Source organism: Macaca nemestrina, chromosome 14 (genome assembly GCF_043159975.1).
Source record: "Macaca nemestrina isolate mMacNem1 chromosome 14, mMacNem.hap1, whole genome shotgun sequence".
Classification (NCBI taxonomy): domain Eukaryota; kingdom Metazoa; phylum Chordata; class Mammalia; order Primates; family Cercopithecidae; genus Macaca; species Macaca nemestrina.
In genome coordinates, this window is record NC_092138.1 from 25,701,279 (window position 1) to 25,717,102 (window position 15,824).

The 15,824-nt window shown below is 43.6% G+C and overlaps 1 pseudogene; it reads right to left on the minus strand.

The window, feature by feature from the left end:
* Positions 1-15,149: 15,149 nt before the first annotated feature.
* LOC105498953 (nucleoside diphosphate kinase B pseudogene) lies at positions 15,150-15,525 on the minus strand (annotated as a pseudogene).
* Between the last annotated feature and the right edge of the window lie 299 nt (positions 15,526-15,824).

Genomic DNA, 15,824 nt, shown 5'->3' on the forward strand with positions numbered 1-15,824 from the left:
GCAGGCTGCAGAAATTTGCATAAATAATGAGGAACTGAATGTTAATCCCTAAGACAATGGGAGAAATGTCTCCAGAGCATGTCAGAGGTCTTCATGGCAACCCCTCCCATCATGGACCTGGAGGTTTAGGAGGAAAAAAATGGCTTCATGGGCTGGAACCAGGGTCCCTCTGCTGTATGCTGCCTAGGGACTTGGTGCCCTGTGTCCCAGCCACTCCAGCCATGACTTAAGGGGGCCAAGGTACACCTTGGACTGCTGCTTCAGAGGGTGCAAGTCCAAAGCCTTGGCAGCTTCCACATGGTGTTGAGCCTGCCAGTGCACAGAAATCAAAAACTGGAGTTCGGGAATCTCTGCCTAAATTTCAGAGGATGTATGGAAATGCCTGGATGTCCAGGCAGAAGTTTGCTGTAAAAGTGGGGCACTCATGGAGAACCTCTGCAAGGGAAGTGCGAAAAGGAAGTGTGGAGTTGGAGCCCCCACACGGAGTCCCTACTGGGACACTGCCTAGTGGAACTGTGAAAAGAGGGCCACCATTCTCCAGACCCCAGAATGGTAGATCCACTGACAGCTTGCACAGTTCACCTGGAAAAGCTGCAGACACTCAATACCAGCCCATGAAAGAGGGAGGCTGTACCCTGCAGAGCCACAGGGGCAGAGCTGCCCCACACCATGGGAACCCACATCTTGCATCAGCATTACTCGGATATAAGGCATGGAGTCAAAGGAGCTTTTGGAGCTTTAAGATTTGACTGCCTTGCTGGATTTCAGACTTGCATGGGGCTTGTAGGCCCTTTGTTTTGGCCATTTTTTCCCATTGGGAATGGTTGTATTTACCCAATGCCTGTACTCCCATTGTATCTAGGAAGTAACTAGCTTGCTTTCGATTTTACAGACTCATAGGTGGAAGGGACTTGCCTTGTTTCAGATGAGATGTTGGACTCTGGGCTTTTGAGTTAATGCTGAAATGAGTTGAGACTTTGGGGGACTGTTGGGAAGGCATGATTGGTTTTGAAATGTGATGATATGAGATTTGGGAGGGGTCAGGGGCAGAATGATATAGTTTGGCTCTGTCTCTCCACCCAAATCTCAAACTACAGTTCCCATAATTCCCACAAGTTGCGGCAGGGACCTGGTGGGAGGTAATTGAATCATGGGGGTGGGTCTTTCCTGTGCTGTTCTTGTGATAGTGAATGGATCTCATGAGATCTGATGGTTTTTAAAAACAGGACTTTCCCAGCACAAGTTCCCTCTTTGCCTGCTGCCATCCATGTAGGACACGACTTGCTCCTCCTTGCCTTCCATCATGATTGTTAGACCTTCCCAGCCATGTGCAACTGTAAGTCCAATAAACCTCTTCCTTTTTGTACATTGCCCAGTCTCAGGTATGTCTTTATCAGCAGTATGAAAGTGGACTTATATACTGCCTGTTCAAATTTACTTCCATCACATACCCAGTCCAGAAAATTCAGACTTCAGCAGCAAGGTAAGAATACACTATTGGGTTCTCTGTAGATACAAAATTGCTTTCTAGACCAAGGGATTTTCTTTCACAAAGTATTTATAAAAACATTTTGGTAGCAAGTAAAATATTTACCTCTTAAAAATTTTAAAATAAGAACTTATGAGGTGTAGTAGCAGAAACATGGAAAAATATCATCTCTCTACTCTTCCTTGTCTAGCTGGCAAACTCCTATTCATGTCTCAGGACCCAACTCAAATGCCATCTTTTCTTTAATTTTAATAATCCTCCCTTAAAGAGGACTAGCCACTTTCTTTTCTGTGCTCCTATAGACTTTACATTTTTATACTGTGTTAAAATCATTTATCATCTTTCTCCCCATAACTGCTCCAGAGACGTTAAATGAGAACTACAAAAACATAAAATGTTCTCATTAAAATTGAGTTTCACATGGCATTTTATTTTTATTTTCCTTTTGGAGATGCATTGTAAGCTGTTTTCTCTTTTTATTATTATTAGTGTAAGTTTCAGGGGTACCAGTACAGTTCTGTGACACGGATATATTGCATAGTGGTGAAGTCCAGGTTTTTAGTGTAACTGTCACCCAAAGAGTGTACATTGTGCTCATTAAATAATTTCTCATTCCTCATCCACCTCACCCTCCCACCATTCCGAGTCTCCAATGTCAATTATTCTGTACTTTATGTCTGTGAGTGCACATTATTCAACTCCCACTTGTCAATGAGAATGTGCAGTACTTGACTTCCTGTTTCTGAGTTATTTCATCTAAGGTAATGGCCTCCAGTTCCATCCATGTTGCAGCAAAAGATATGATTTCATTTATTCTTATGGCTGCATTGTATTTCATTATGTATATCTACTACATTTTCTTTAGCCAATCATCCATTGACACTTAGGTTGATTCTGTATCTTTGCTACTGTGAATAGTGCTATGATAAACATATGTGTACAGGTATCTTTTGATATAATATTTGTTTTCCTTTGGGTAGATACCCTGTAGTGGGATTGCTGGATGGAATGGTAGTTTTATTTTCAGTTCTTTGAGAAATCTCTGTATAGTTTTCCACAGAGGTTATATTGATTTACGTTTCCACCAAAAGTGCACAAGTGTTCCCTTTTCTCCACATCCTCACCACCATCTGTTATTTTTCACATGGCATTTTAGATAATTATAAATTATTAGAACTAGAAGGTATCTGCAAGATTATTAAATTAAATATAACTCTTCCTCAAGCTTTCCCCCAACAGGTCACCTCCATTTTATAGATGAAGAAATGGAGCCTGTTAAAATAAGTTAAATACATAAGTGTTTTTTAGCTAGGAATTAGCAAAGTAAGGCTATCATCCCCATTGTTTGATTCTGATCACTCTTCTGTCTGCTTCAATATAACTACCTCCTTTCCACATGGTGATTCTACAATAATATATCTTGCTAAGCTCTTCAGGGCTACTTAATCTGATATCCTTGAATTTCCCAAAATGATGTGTGAAATTTGTGTGCATGTACCGTAGGTCTTGCCTATATGAGTAAGGCCTTCCCTCTCTAAAAATTCAACAATAGGATGATAAATCACTAATGTTAAAATAGGCAAGGGCCAGATTTCCTCTAAACTCTGCACATGGTGATTTGGGACCACACATTGCAAATTCACAATTATATCTTGAGGAACTTCAAATTCAACCTCCTGTTACATACATAGGTCTGAAATACAATTGTGGAAAAGTTCACATTCTTCCCATGGGACTGTTAAATGCCAGACAAGTCAGGGTATTTACCTTCTCAGGGTAAGATGGGCAAGAGAAAGAGTGGAAAAATAACAAATAGGAAAGGTCATCCTTGAATTAGGACTGTATTTGAAGGAGTAGTTGATAATTTCCTGAAAATTAAAAAGGTTTTGTTAACACAAGGTACACCTAAACTGCTGGAGAGCTGGGAATGGGAATAGGGTACTACCACCTTTTCTGAGATTCAGTTCTGAGTCTGTAATCGTAGCACTTTGGGAGGTTGAGGTAGGAGGATTGTTTGAGGCCAAGAGTTCAAGACCAACTTGGTCAACATAGTGAGACCCCATCCCCACAAAAAAAATTAAAAGTTAGGCCAGGCACAGTGGCTCACGCCTGTAATCCTAGCACTTTGGGAGGCCGAGGCGGGTGGATCACAAGGTCAGGAGGTCGAGACCATCCTGGCTAACACGGTGAAACCCCGTCTCTACTAAAAATACAAAAAATTAGCCGGGCGTTGTGGTGGGCGCCTATAGTCCCAGCTACTCGGGAGGCTGAGGCAGGAGAATGGCGTGAACCTGGGAGGTGGAGCTTGCAGTCAGCCAAGATTGTGCCACTGCACTCCAGCCTGGGCGACAAAGCGAGACTCTGCCTCAAAAATAAACAAGTAAACAATTAAAAGTTAATGTAGTGGTACACACATGCTGTCCTAGCTACTCAGGAGGCTGAGATGGGAGGATCACTTGAGCCCAGGAGTTTAAGGCTGCAGTGAGCTATGATCATGCCACTGTACTCCAGCCTGGGTGACAGAGAGAGATTCTGTCTCTAAAATAAAATAAAATAGGCAAAAGATTTCAACATAAATTTCTCTGAAAAAATCATATGCAAATGGCCAATAAGCACATGAAAAGATGCTCAATATCGTTAGTCATTAAAGAAATACAAATCAAAACCACCAAGAGATACCACTTCACATCTCTAGGATAACTATAACCAAAAAAAAAAAAAAAAAAAAAAAAGCAAGGTGGCTCACACCTGTAATCCCAGCACTCTGGGAGGCCGAGCCAGGGGCAGATCACCTGAGGTCAGGAGTTCGAGACCAGCCTGACCAACATGGTAAAACCCTGTCTCTACTAAAACTACAAAAATTAGCTGGGGGTAGTGGCGGGTGCCTGTAATCCCAGCTACTGGGGGAGGCTGAGGCAGGAGAATCGCTTGAACCTGGGAGGCGGAGGTTATAGTGAGCCACAATTGTACCCCACTTCATCCTGGTTGACAAAAGCAAAACTCTGTCTCAAAAAAAAAAAAAAAAAAAAAAAAAGTCCAGTCATGGTGGCTCACTCCTGTGATCTCAGCACTCTGGGAGGCCGAGGCGGGTGGACACAAGGTCAGCAGTTCAAGACCAGCCCAGCCAGCTTGGTGAAACCCCATCTCTACTAAAAATACAAAGAAATTAGCCAGGCATGGCGGCGGGCACCTGTAATCCCAGCTACTCGGGAGACCGAGGGAGAGAATTGCTTGAAGTCAGGAGGCAGAGGTTGCAGTGAGCCGAGATCGCGCCACTGCACTCCAACCTGGGTGACAGAGTGAGACTCCGTCTCAACAAACAAACAAACAAACAAACAAACAAACAAAACCCAGACAATAACAGGTGTTGGTGAGGATGTGGAGAAATTGAGACTCTAATACTTTAGTTGGAAATGCAAAATGGTGCAGCCAGTTTGGAAAGTAATCTAAGTCTGACTGGGGTTGAAAGAATTTTGTTCATGGCTCCTCCACTAAATGGCTTAGGCTCACACCTGGCCTAAGGGCTGTGCTAAATGATTGTGAGCTCTTTGAGGTGGGCTACTCTTAGTAGCCCCTTGTGTCAGACGTGGTACCCAACACTTAGTGGGCACTAAATCAGTGTTTTGGGGGTTGAATGCTAAAGCACCTATGAGAAGTGACTTCACTAGATCAGAACCAAGTCTCAGAAAAGGCAGCACTACCCTATTCCCATTTCCAGCTGTGCTGCGGTGTTATGTGTACCTTGTGTTGACAACAGGGAATTCTCAAACACTCCTTAAAATACAGTCCCAGTTCAAGAACGACCTTTCCCGTTCATTGCTTTTCCACTCCTCCTTCTGCCCATCTCACCCTGAGCAGATTACTTAAATACCCTGACTTGTCTGGGGTCCAACAGTCCCACTGGAAGAACATGACCTTTTCCACAATTGTATTTCAGGCCTATGTATGTAACAGGAGGTTAAAGTTGAAGTTCTGATAGACCTCAAGATATAATTGTGAATTTGCAATGTGTGGTGCCACATCACCATGTAGAGAGTTTAGAGGGAGTGAATGAGAACTTGTTACATGATTCTTACAACCTCACAGATCACTTTGAGAACAGGAATATACAAGACTCTAGAATAGAGGGGAAGGCATTAGATGCAGAGGCTATCTTCGAAGAAAGTTAGACTCTTTACCACATACCCTCTTCCGACAAATCTAGCATGGCCATGGATTCTTCCTTTGAAAATCCCAGAAGACGCAAGATGTTTCTCTTGGGAGTCTGTGGGTGCTCTGGACTTGGGTCTGACTCCTGCCAGAACAGTAATGGGTAAAAAAAGTTTGCCCAACTGCTTTGGTGGCCATGCCAGGAAGGAGCTGTAGCCTTCCTTGAAGATGGCAAAAGCTTTCAAAGTTGATTCAGCTCGTGGATAAATAAGTGTTTCCTTTGGGCCGGAGCTGGGCCACACAAGACTCAGAGATGGCAAAGGGTCATCTTGGTTCCTTTCTAATTGAGCTGCCATGAGGAGGGCAGGATCCATGGTATTGAAAAGCTGGGGCAAATGCCGGGGACTGGAGAAACCATGAATCATATACAGAAGAGAGTAACATCTGCTCAGCCTCGCAAACTCGGGGAAGCAGAGCCCATCAGAGGACTCACAGAAAGCCTACAAAACCACTCCACAAAAGAAAAAGTCATCTTTAAACATTGCCAGGTCCAAAAAGCAGCATGCCAGCTTTCTATGGTTCTAGTTCAAGCAAGACCTCTTCTTTTCTTTCCGTTTTCTAATCTTCTTTTTCTCCACCAACCCTAAAAGGCACTCAAAATGGCTAGCAAGTTAGAATCGGGGGCTGGGGAGAGGAGAGAGAAAGTTATTTGGCTGTTGACCCTCAGGATCATTTCTACCCTTCTTCCATGCTGAAATTCTGCAAATCACATCCCCTAGATGCCCTTGTTAGGAGCCTAGAGTGAGGATTTGTCAACTGTGGGCATAGGTAGGAAATGAAAAATGGGAAGAAGCCAATTTTTTCCTCCTCTGGCAATGCCTGCAGCAGCAGCAGCAGCAGCAGCAGCAATGGACAACTCCAGGCTTTGGCGTTAACTGACCTTGAGCAGCATTGGCAGTGGTGTTGGCAGCATCGCTGGGAGTGCAGCCTTCTGGATTTCTGCTCAGCAGAACCAGCAGGTCCCACAGCAGCAGCAGTCCCATCTCTAGCAGTTGAACAGCAAGTGTGGGGTTATGAGCTCTAGCTCACAGCTTCCTCATCACTTTCTTTCTTTTGCTCCTTCTGCCTTTTCCCTTTGGAGCCAATGTGCTGCATTAAATCCCTCTCTCTTGACATCTCTACAGCAGTAGCTATTTTTCTGACCACACACTGTATGATATACTTCCTTTTTAAACTATAAGTTTCAGCCTAAAGCAGGACCAGATGACATCTGGGGAAAAGCAAAGTTAAATCAAGTTCAACATTTTAGTTTGTTTTGGAGTAGATATTCTAATTGATGAATTAACTATGTTTGCCTTGTAAAGTGACGCTAGGTCTCAATGTTGCATAAGAGTGAGCTGTTAAGTCATGGGCCTACCAAGGGCTAGGAAGATCACCTTTATGGAATAATTTTACAGGAATAGTAGGAAGCTACTATAAAATTGTGTTTTGATTGTGTCATGAGCCATGCTTATGTAACATACTGTTTATATATGTAGACATGTGTATTGAAGAAGTGGTCTGTCTTAATGACTAAAGTGAGACAGCAGATTCTAAGACTGTATAGTCACCAGGCTTTAAGATGACCCCCAATGGCCTCTTTGTATTCATGAGCTTGTAAAATGCCCTCCCACACCGAATAGGGCTGACTTGTGTAATTGATAGGATATTCTGGGGGGAATAAAAGACACTGCAGCTTCCGCCTTGCTCTCTTGTGGATCCCTGGCTCTGAAGAAGGTCAGCTGCCTTATCATGAAGACTTTCAGGTAGCTTACGCAGATGTCCATTTGATAACAAAGTGAGGCCTCCTGCCAATCGTCATGTGAGTGAGATCCTCCAGCTTCTATAGAGACAATGACAGCCCTGGCAAACATCTTAAAGAGATCTTGAACCAAAATCACCCAGCCAAGTTCCCTGTGGATTCCTGATCCACAGATAGTATGTGAGATAATAAATGATGATTGTTTCAGGTCTCTGAATTTTGAGCTAATTTGTTATGCAGCAGTAGCTAACTAATACAGGATAAGAGAGGCTTTGGTTCTAGGTATAGGAGACAGAGCAGAGCGCACAAGGACTAGGTGCTGGCCCTGCCACATGGTGGCTATTGATCTGATTCACACCTATACAAACCGGTAAAGTGAGTGTACCTGGTGAGCCCTATGGGACAGCCTGCAATAAGTGATAATGTTGAGGGAGACCTCGATGCACTCTAGACAAGTAGAGAAGTGGATCAAACTTTTATCGGAGACTATCTTCAGAGTCTTTCTACTACTTTGTAACTCCTCCCAGACTCCCAAGAGACATTTCAACTTACCCTCTCCTGGTGCACTGCTACCCCTCTTTTCTTTATCTAGCTTGATAAACCACTTCACATCAACACACTCTGAGAGTTGGCTATGAGCAAGGCCCTCAAAGATCAACAAACCACTATTCCTCTCCTGAGAGAGCCTTCCATTTATAGATTACTTTGTGTTGGGAATATATTGCATTTGCCTCTAACCTCAAAGGTAGAGGTTAATTGCAGTCTCTTTCAGTGGGACCTGAGATTCTGCATTTCCAGGAAGCTCCCAGGTGATGTTGCTCCCCCTGGTCCTGAGACCACACTATGAGTGCAAGGAACTAAGGGACTCTGCAGGTGTAGGGATAAAAGATAGAACAGAGTACCCAACAAATGCATGCACTCTCAGGATGAAAGAAATTCAGTGACTCAAATCAAACCGCTTGTATAGAATCTGGTTCAACTTAGGTCCAGGATCTGTCACAGTCACCATGAATGAAACCTGCAGCATGGCTTGGTCTTGTGTGCCCCTTGCCTGGGAGACTTTCACAGAGAAATAGGCAGGATAACAAGAGGGCAAACAATTTCCATTTTGTTCAGTGCACAGATCAAATATTCCAGGTTGGAAAGGACTTTCAAAGTCTTCTTCAGTCACCTAACTTGTGGTTGAATCACCCCCCTGTCATCCCTACCAAGGCATTATTCAAGCTGTGTTCAGATATTTCCAGTGATGATAAACTCACCCTTCCCAAGACAGCCCATTTCTTGTTTGGGCAGCTATGATTGAAGAAAATTCTGTAGAACAAATAACATTTTTTTGTCTCCAAGTTTCCAATGACTGTCTGAATGTCACCTTTAGAGTCATTTAAAACAAATTTGTAGGCCTTTATATAAAGATGGCTCCCTAATCTGTATCAAAATTTCCTTTCCAGAGGTCAAATATCACCAGTTTCTTTACCTGATGCTGCTTTGTCGTGCAGCTTGGTCTTAGATGATTCTTACATGATCCCACTGAACATATTCCAGTGTTTCCATTGGAAAGAAGAGACTCGAGATGAAGCGGGGAGAAAAGCAAAATTTAAAGGCAATTTTCTAGCCATAATGAGAGAGATGTGTTTAAAATTCAGGATACTGAGTTCTAGAGGGTTCTAGCCACATTGGGTGAGGGCCACGCTTACTCTACACTCCTGAGAAGTATACTTAGCTTTAGGCTCCGTTTACCTGAAATATGCAGGCCCAGGTGACCACTTCTCTCACCTGGATCAGAATCACCTGGGGTCCTTTTCAGACAGGACCTAATCTCACCTGGATTAGAATCACCTGGGGTCCTTTTTAGAAATGTTGATTCATGAGTCTCAGCTTGGTCCTATGAAATCAACAGCTTTTGTTTGTGGTAGGGACAGCGTAAACTACCCTTTTTTGTTGTTGTTGTTGTTGTTGTTGAGACAGAGTCTCTCTCTATCACCCAGGCAGGAGTGCAGTGGCATGGTGGCCTGATCTCTGCTCACTGCAAGCTCCGCCTCCCAAGTTCAAGCGATTCTCCTGCCTCAGCCTCCTGAGTAGCTGGGACTAAAGGCGCCTGCCACCATGCTCGGCTATTTTTTTTTTTTTTTTTTTTTTTTGTATTTTTAGTAGAGATGGGGTTTCACCGTGTTAGCCAGTATGGTCTCGAGCTCCTGACCTCGTGATCCTCCCTCCTCGACCTCCCAAAGTGCTGAGATTACAGGCGTGAGCCACCGCGCCCGGCCGGAAGCTGTATTTAAGCAAACTGCCCAGGTGGTTCCACTGAATACGAAGGGGGAGAACCATGGTTCTAGCCTGTACTCTCAGATCTCTACTTGTCTTGCTCTTTATTGCACCAACTGAATGGGAGTAATAGGAAAGCTCAACAAAGAAAAATGTCAAATGCTTCAGGAATTCTAAGAGGAAGAGCGAGGAAGAGAAAAAGATGGAGAACAAAAAGGAGGAGGAAAAGAAATCAAAACTTTCATTCCTTTTCTTTTTTTTTTTTTTTTTTTTTTTTTTTTTTTTTTTTTTTTTTTTTTTTTTTTTGAGACGGAGTCTCGCTCTGTCCCCCAGGCTGGAGTGCAGTGGCCGGATCTCAGCTCACTGCAAGCTCCGCCTCCTGGGTTTACGCCATTCTCCTGCCTCAGCCTCCCGAGTAGCTGGGACTACAGGCGCCGCCACCTCGCCCGGCTAGTTTTTTGTATATTTTAGTAGAGACGGGGTTTCACCGTGTTAGCCAGGTTGGTCTCGATCTCCTGACCTCGTGATCCGCCCGTCTCGGCCTCCCAAAGTGCTGGGATTACAGGCTTGAGCCACCGCGCCCGGCCTCATTCCTTTTCTTATAACCCAAGATCCCCACTGTCCTAATCCTGTAGCTCCTGCGGGTACTTAAATTTGACCTCAGCAGCAGCAGCCTGTGGGTGTTGGAGTGAAGGACCTCGCGCTCCCTCTAGAGGCCGACAGTAATAAGGGCAGGGAGAACTGAAGGGTAGTTGAAAGCGAGATGAAAAGAGACGCTTGTTAACTAACTCCCTTGGCATCATTCACTCTATAGCCTTCTAGTGCATCCGTTCTCAAAGTGTGGCCTGGGGGACCGAAAGAGGGGTCCACGAAGTCAAAACAATTTTCCTGATAATGCAAAAATTTGCCTTTTTTACTCTCATTGTGACTATACAGAGATTTCCGGAGGCCACATGACATGTTGCACTCCCAATAGATGGAATATAGAAGCAGATACGATAATCCAAACTTTTTAAAATTAAACCAGACGTTAAAGTTATTTTAAAACAATATGGTTGGGCACGGTGGCTCACGCCTGTAATCCCAGCACTTTGGGAGGCCGAGGTGGGCGGATCATTTAAGGTCAGGAGTTCGAGACCAGCCTGACCACCTGGTGAAACCCCGTCTCTACTAAAAATACAAAAAAAATTAGCCAGATGAGGTGGTACATGCCTGTAGTCCCAGCTACTCGGGAGGCTGAGGCAGGAGAATAGCTTGAACCCAGGAGGTGGAGGTTGCAGTGAGCTGAGATGATGCCACTGCACACTAGCCTGGGTGACAGAGCAAGACTCTGTCACCAAAAAAAAAAAAAAAAAAAAAAGTTACTCCTCTAATTTTTTGAAAATACAGCTATTTCTCATTTTTTAAAAAATGTTATTTATATTAACATATAATAGGTTTGTTATTGTTACTTATAAGTAACAATAACTTATAAGTAACAATAACAAACATTAGAATTAAACATTTTTAACTTCTAATATGGTAAATATCTAAATATAATCGACATAAACAAAAACTCTGGAGTCTGCAATAGTTTTTAAGAGAGGTAAGGGGTTCTAAGTTTAAAAAGTCTGAGAATCACTGCCTTCAAACTTGGCTGCCCGTTGGATTCAACATAGGAAGCTTGAAAAAAATACTGGATTCCATGTCCAGAGAACCCTATGTAATTGATCTGGTTTTTAGCCAGGGTATTAGAAATTTTTTAGGCTCTCAGGTGGTTCTAATGAGCAGCCAAGGCTAAGAACCACAGCCCTAATCTAAGAATCTTATTGATGTCAAAACAAACACGGCCATGGCTAAGGATAGAGAAAGCAAATATGGTCGATAATAGCAAATATGGACAGAAGAGCAGGGAAGAGTGGACTATCATGTTACCCCAAAAGTACAACTGGATAAGGGGGATATTTTGTAGCTCTAGTAATCAGACAAAAAGTTTTTCTCCTGCCAAGGATGTTGGGTTTATTCATACACCACTGCTTCACCAGATGGGGAAAAGGAGACTAGATTAAAATGCCACCTAGGTGAGGATTTGAGCAGTTTGGGAGACATAAAGGAATAAAATCTGTCCACACAGCCAGGCCTCAAACATAGGAATCAAACCAAAGAAATAGGCAGAATGCTTTTCTGGTTTTAAAGAGTCCAGGTGAAAGCTAGGGGTGTGAGTTAAGGAGGGGGATTCAGGCCCATCAGGAAACACCCCAGGATGTGAGGGACACAGGTGAATTTTTATAGCCTCCAGCCTCTCTCAGAGGATCAATTTATAGCCTCCAGCCTCTCTCAGAGGATCAATTCTTAGCATGACAAGCAGGTGCCAGGGGAGGAGGAAGTATAGCTAAGTCCTTGGGCTTCAGTTGGGTCCAGAGCTATGAAAGTGAAAGGGGTGATGATCAGCTCTCAAGTTGAAAGAGCTCTCAAGCTTTCAGATAACCTGCTGCCCTTCAAAAATTTAAATGTTGCATTAGGTTTTTCTACACAGATATGCTCAGATTAGGCTTTGAAATTAAACAATTCAATTCAGTTCAACATTTAGCTGTCCACTAATTGACAATCATCACAGCTACTATGAAAATGGACTGTCTCTGGCTGGAAAGAAGATAAAAGAAAAGAGAAGCTCATAACAATAGTAATAACTAAATTTATTGAGTATTTACTATACCAGGTAATGTATTAAGAACTTTATGTGCATTATCTCATTTAATCCTCTCAAGAACATGGCTAGGAAAGTGAGGCTAGGTGGAAACTCACCTCCAAGATGACCACCAAGAATCTTATCTCCCTGGAATTCACACCTTCACATAGTCTCTTCCACATTGAATCAGGGCTGGTCTGTGTGATCAATGGTATATGAAAGAAGTGACAGTGTGTGACTTTCAAGGCCATAGCATAAAATGCATTGTGTATTCCATTTTTATCTCTTGGATCACTTGCTTTGGAGGAAGCTGGCCGCCATATTGTGAGGACAATCAAACAGCCCTGTGGAGAGGCTCATGTGGAGAGGAGCTGAGGCTTAAGGTCAAAAGCCAGCATTAACTTGCTAGTCACATTAGTGAGTCACCTGAGAGAGGCATCCCCCAGCCCAGACAAGCCTTTAGATGATCATAGCCCCTAGGAACATCCAACAGCAACCTATAAAAAACCTAGAGCCAGAACTGCCCAGACAAGCTGCTCCCAAATTCCTGACCCACAGGATCTTTTTTCTTTTTCAGTGTTCCTGACGGAACTGAGTTCACACTGCCCATGGCAGTAACCTTCATAATGTACCATTCCTTACATTGATTTTTCTCCTTCCCCGCTCATTCTTCCAGTTCCCTTTCTCCTGTTTCCTGGGATTGCCTCCCATGTTCTACACCCCAGTTCTTTCCTCAGGCTCTGTTTTTAGGGAGAACCCAATTTAACACAAACATCATGAGAAGCATGGCTTTTTAACAGATTCACATGATGTCCTATTAAAAGCATACTAAACAAGGAGTTTAAACTTAAAGAATAAGTTCATCCCTGTAAGGTTTTGTTGTTGCTGCTGTTTTTCCTGGCTACCAAGAAAACAGATTTAGAGATTCCTGAAAGTTTCACCCAAATTGATGCGCATGACTCAGTTTGATTTCACTGGTGTTTGTTACAATTTTCTTTTTTCTTTTTCTTTTTGTTTTTTAGAGACAGGGTCTCACTATGTTGCCCAGGCTGGTCTTGAACTCCTAAACTCAAGTGATCCTCCCACCTCAGCCTCCTGAGTCACTGGGATTAGCACAGACCACTGAACTTGTCTTTTGTTGGCAATTTTCAACCATGAGTTTTTCCCACCTGCAGATTCTGACCTTGGAACTTTGTTGTTAATAAAATTTCTCCCATCTTCAAGGGCAGCTGCCCTGACAATTGGGCTTCTGGCCGGCATGGCCTGTCTAGTCTTCCTGGAGTAAATTTTGACCGGAAACCAGGAATAATCAAGCTTTTAAAGAATAATTTCTAAAGAAAGACTCTAGCTATTTCTTGGCTCTTTTCTTGGGTCACTATAACATCTTTCTTTGACTCTTAGCCAAGTCATGAATATTCTCTTGATGTCCTTGGTATCCCAGTTTTGGTCTGTGTAAAATATTACTGAATATAATCTGAATATAAAGATTTCTAGGGGAAGCTGTCAGAAAATCATGTTAAGATATACGTATCTGCCCTACTGAAAAGCTGGATTGCATTGAGTAAAGTGAGCGCAATACTTTCCAACAGCTGTCTCCAAAGGTTCTCACTAAGTTGACTTGAAATCAGTCATTGGGGGTGCAGTTATAAGAAACAGTCACTAGAAACAGTTATTCCTAGGGTGATCAATTCATTGTGGTTTGCCTGTGCCCCTTCCCAATTTTCGTACTAAAATTTCCATGTCCCCAAATACCCTCAGTCCTGGGAAACCAAGACAGTTGATGAGACTACACATTTCTGATGGTTATGTTTCCAGATTAGTTCACGGAAGCCTAATTAATCCTTGATATCGCTGAAATTTAGTCCTGGATCATGGTTAAGATAAGATAGGTACTGTGGTAAGTTTGTAAATTTCAGGACTGATTAAGGAAAAGATGAGATGTCAATATTGCACAACGAGCTTATTCGATAGTGCTGTAACAGGGTTGCATAAGAAAGAAAGGAAGTTCCTCCTACCAAGAGCTGGTCTAGAGACAGCTGTGGGCATGGGGCCACCACCTGGAAGGGAAGAGGGCAAGGGAGCTCTGAGTGGAGAGGGAAATGGGAGAGCCGGTACACAGGTCTAGGCAATGTCACTCAACAGCAAGATGGGGAGTCTCTGGGTCAGAGAGTTCTGAAGAGCAGCAGGTCTGTTGGAGTTTTTAGTAGCTACAGGATGTATCTTATATATGGTGAGCGGGTGTTGGGTGCAGTTTTGTAGGGTGTGCAAAGAAGTCAGACTCTAATTGTCTAAAAATAGGCTTATAGGGGCTATATTTAAAGTAATATGTGTAAAAATTTGAATTGGTGTTGGTGGGCTTCGAGTTCATGGTCCTAGCCTGCTACGAAGAAGTGAACACATGAGGACCAAGAAACAGGGCCCATCTTTGACCCATTTACATCACATATGCATTCAGATTCCTTTTCGTTTGTTTGTTTGTTTGTTTCCAGGTTCCAGCTTTATTGGTGAATATCCTTTAGAAAAGAATGATCAATCCTGTTGCTTCCAAGTCAATGGAATGAAGAGCCATGTCCAGGGACACTCCAAGCAGTGCTGAAGGAGACTGCTGCTGTGTCCACCTCTTGTTCATAGGCCCAGTCATAAGCACAAGACTTGTAATCAACCCGCTCTTCAGGTTAAGTTTTTCCCACCCACAGAATCTGACCTTGGAAATATGTAGTACCATCAACTGTCTTGGCTTCCCAGGGCTGAGGGTATTTGGGGACATGGAGCTATAAACCATAGGCTGATTTATTTTTCAGCACTTTTTACTGAGTCACTGCCATGAATGATGTCCCTGCCAACCTGAATGCAGAAGTCCCTGCCAGTGGTGCCTGGTTTAGAATCCCCTGGATTAGTCTCCCCAAGCATCACTCGGCCTGTCTCCACTACACTCAGCACCCCCTCCATGGCCATGGCTGGCCCTGAGTTCATGCACTCCACCAGCCCAGAGAGGAATGGACAGTCTTTCAGGTCAGGGTAGCGCTGCTTCAGGTGTTCCTCAGAGGCCCAAAGGTGGAATCCCTTCAGCTCAAAGTGCCTCATGACATTGCCCAGCAGGCCCCACTGCACACTATGTGGCCTCATGGTGATGAAGGTGCGCTCGAGATTGGACATGGTCTGGGAAGCTGGTGAGGCAGGCAGTGGCTGAACTGCAGGAGCTGAGAGCTGCAGTGACCTGCACCCAGATTTCCTGTCATAGGCATTAGAACACGTATCGCTCCTGCTTCAGCCTTGGCAGCGAGAACAAGAACTCTTCTCTGCAGATAGCCCCTGCCTCACTCCTTCCCATTCTTGTGCTTCCTTCTTCATACACCAGTGATGAATTTCCCATGACTTGGGGAGAAAAATCCAACTGGAATTGGAAGGAGATAGTAGTGGTGGTGGTGGGGGGTGGGTGGGAGAGAATGAGTTAG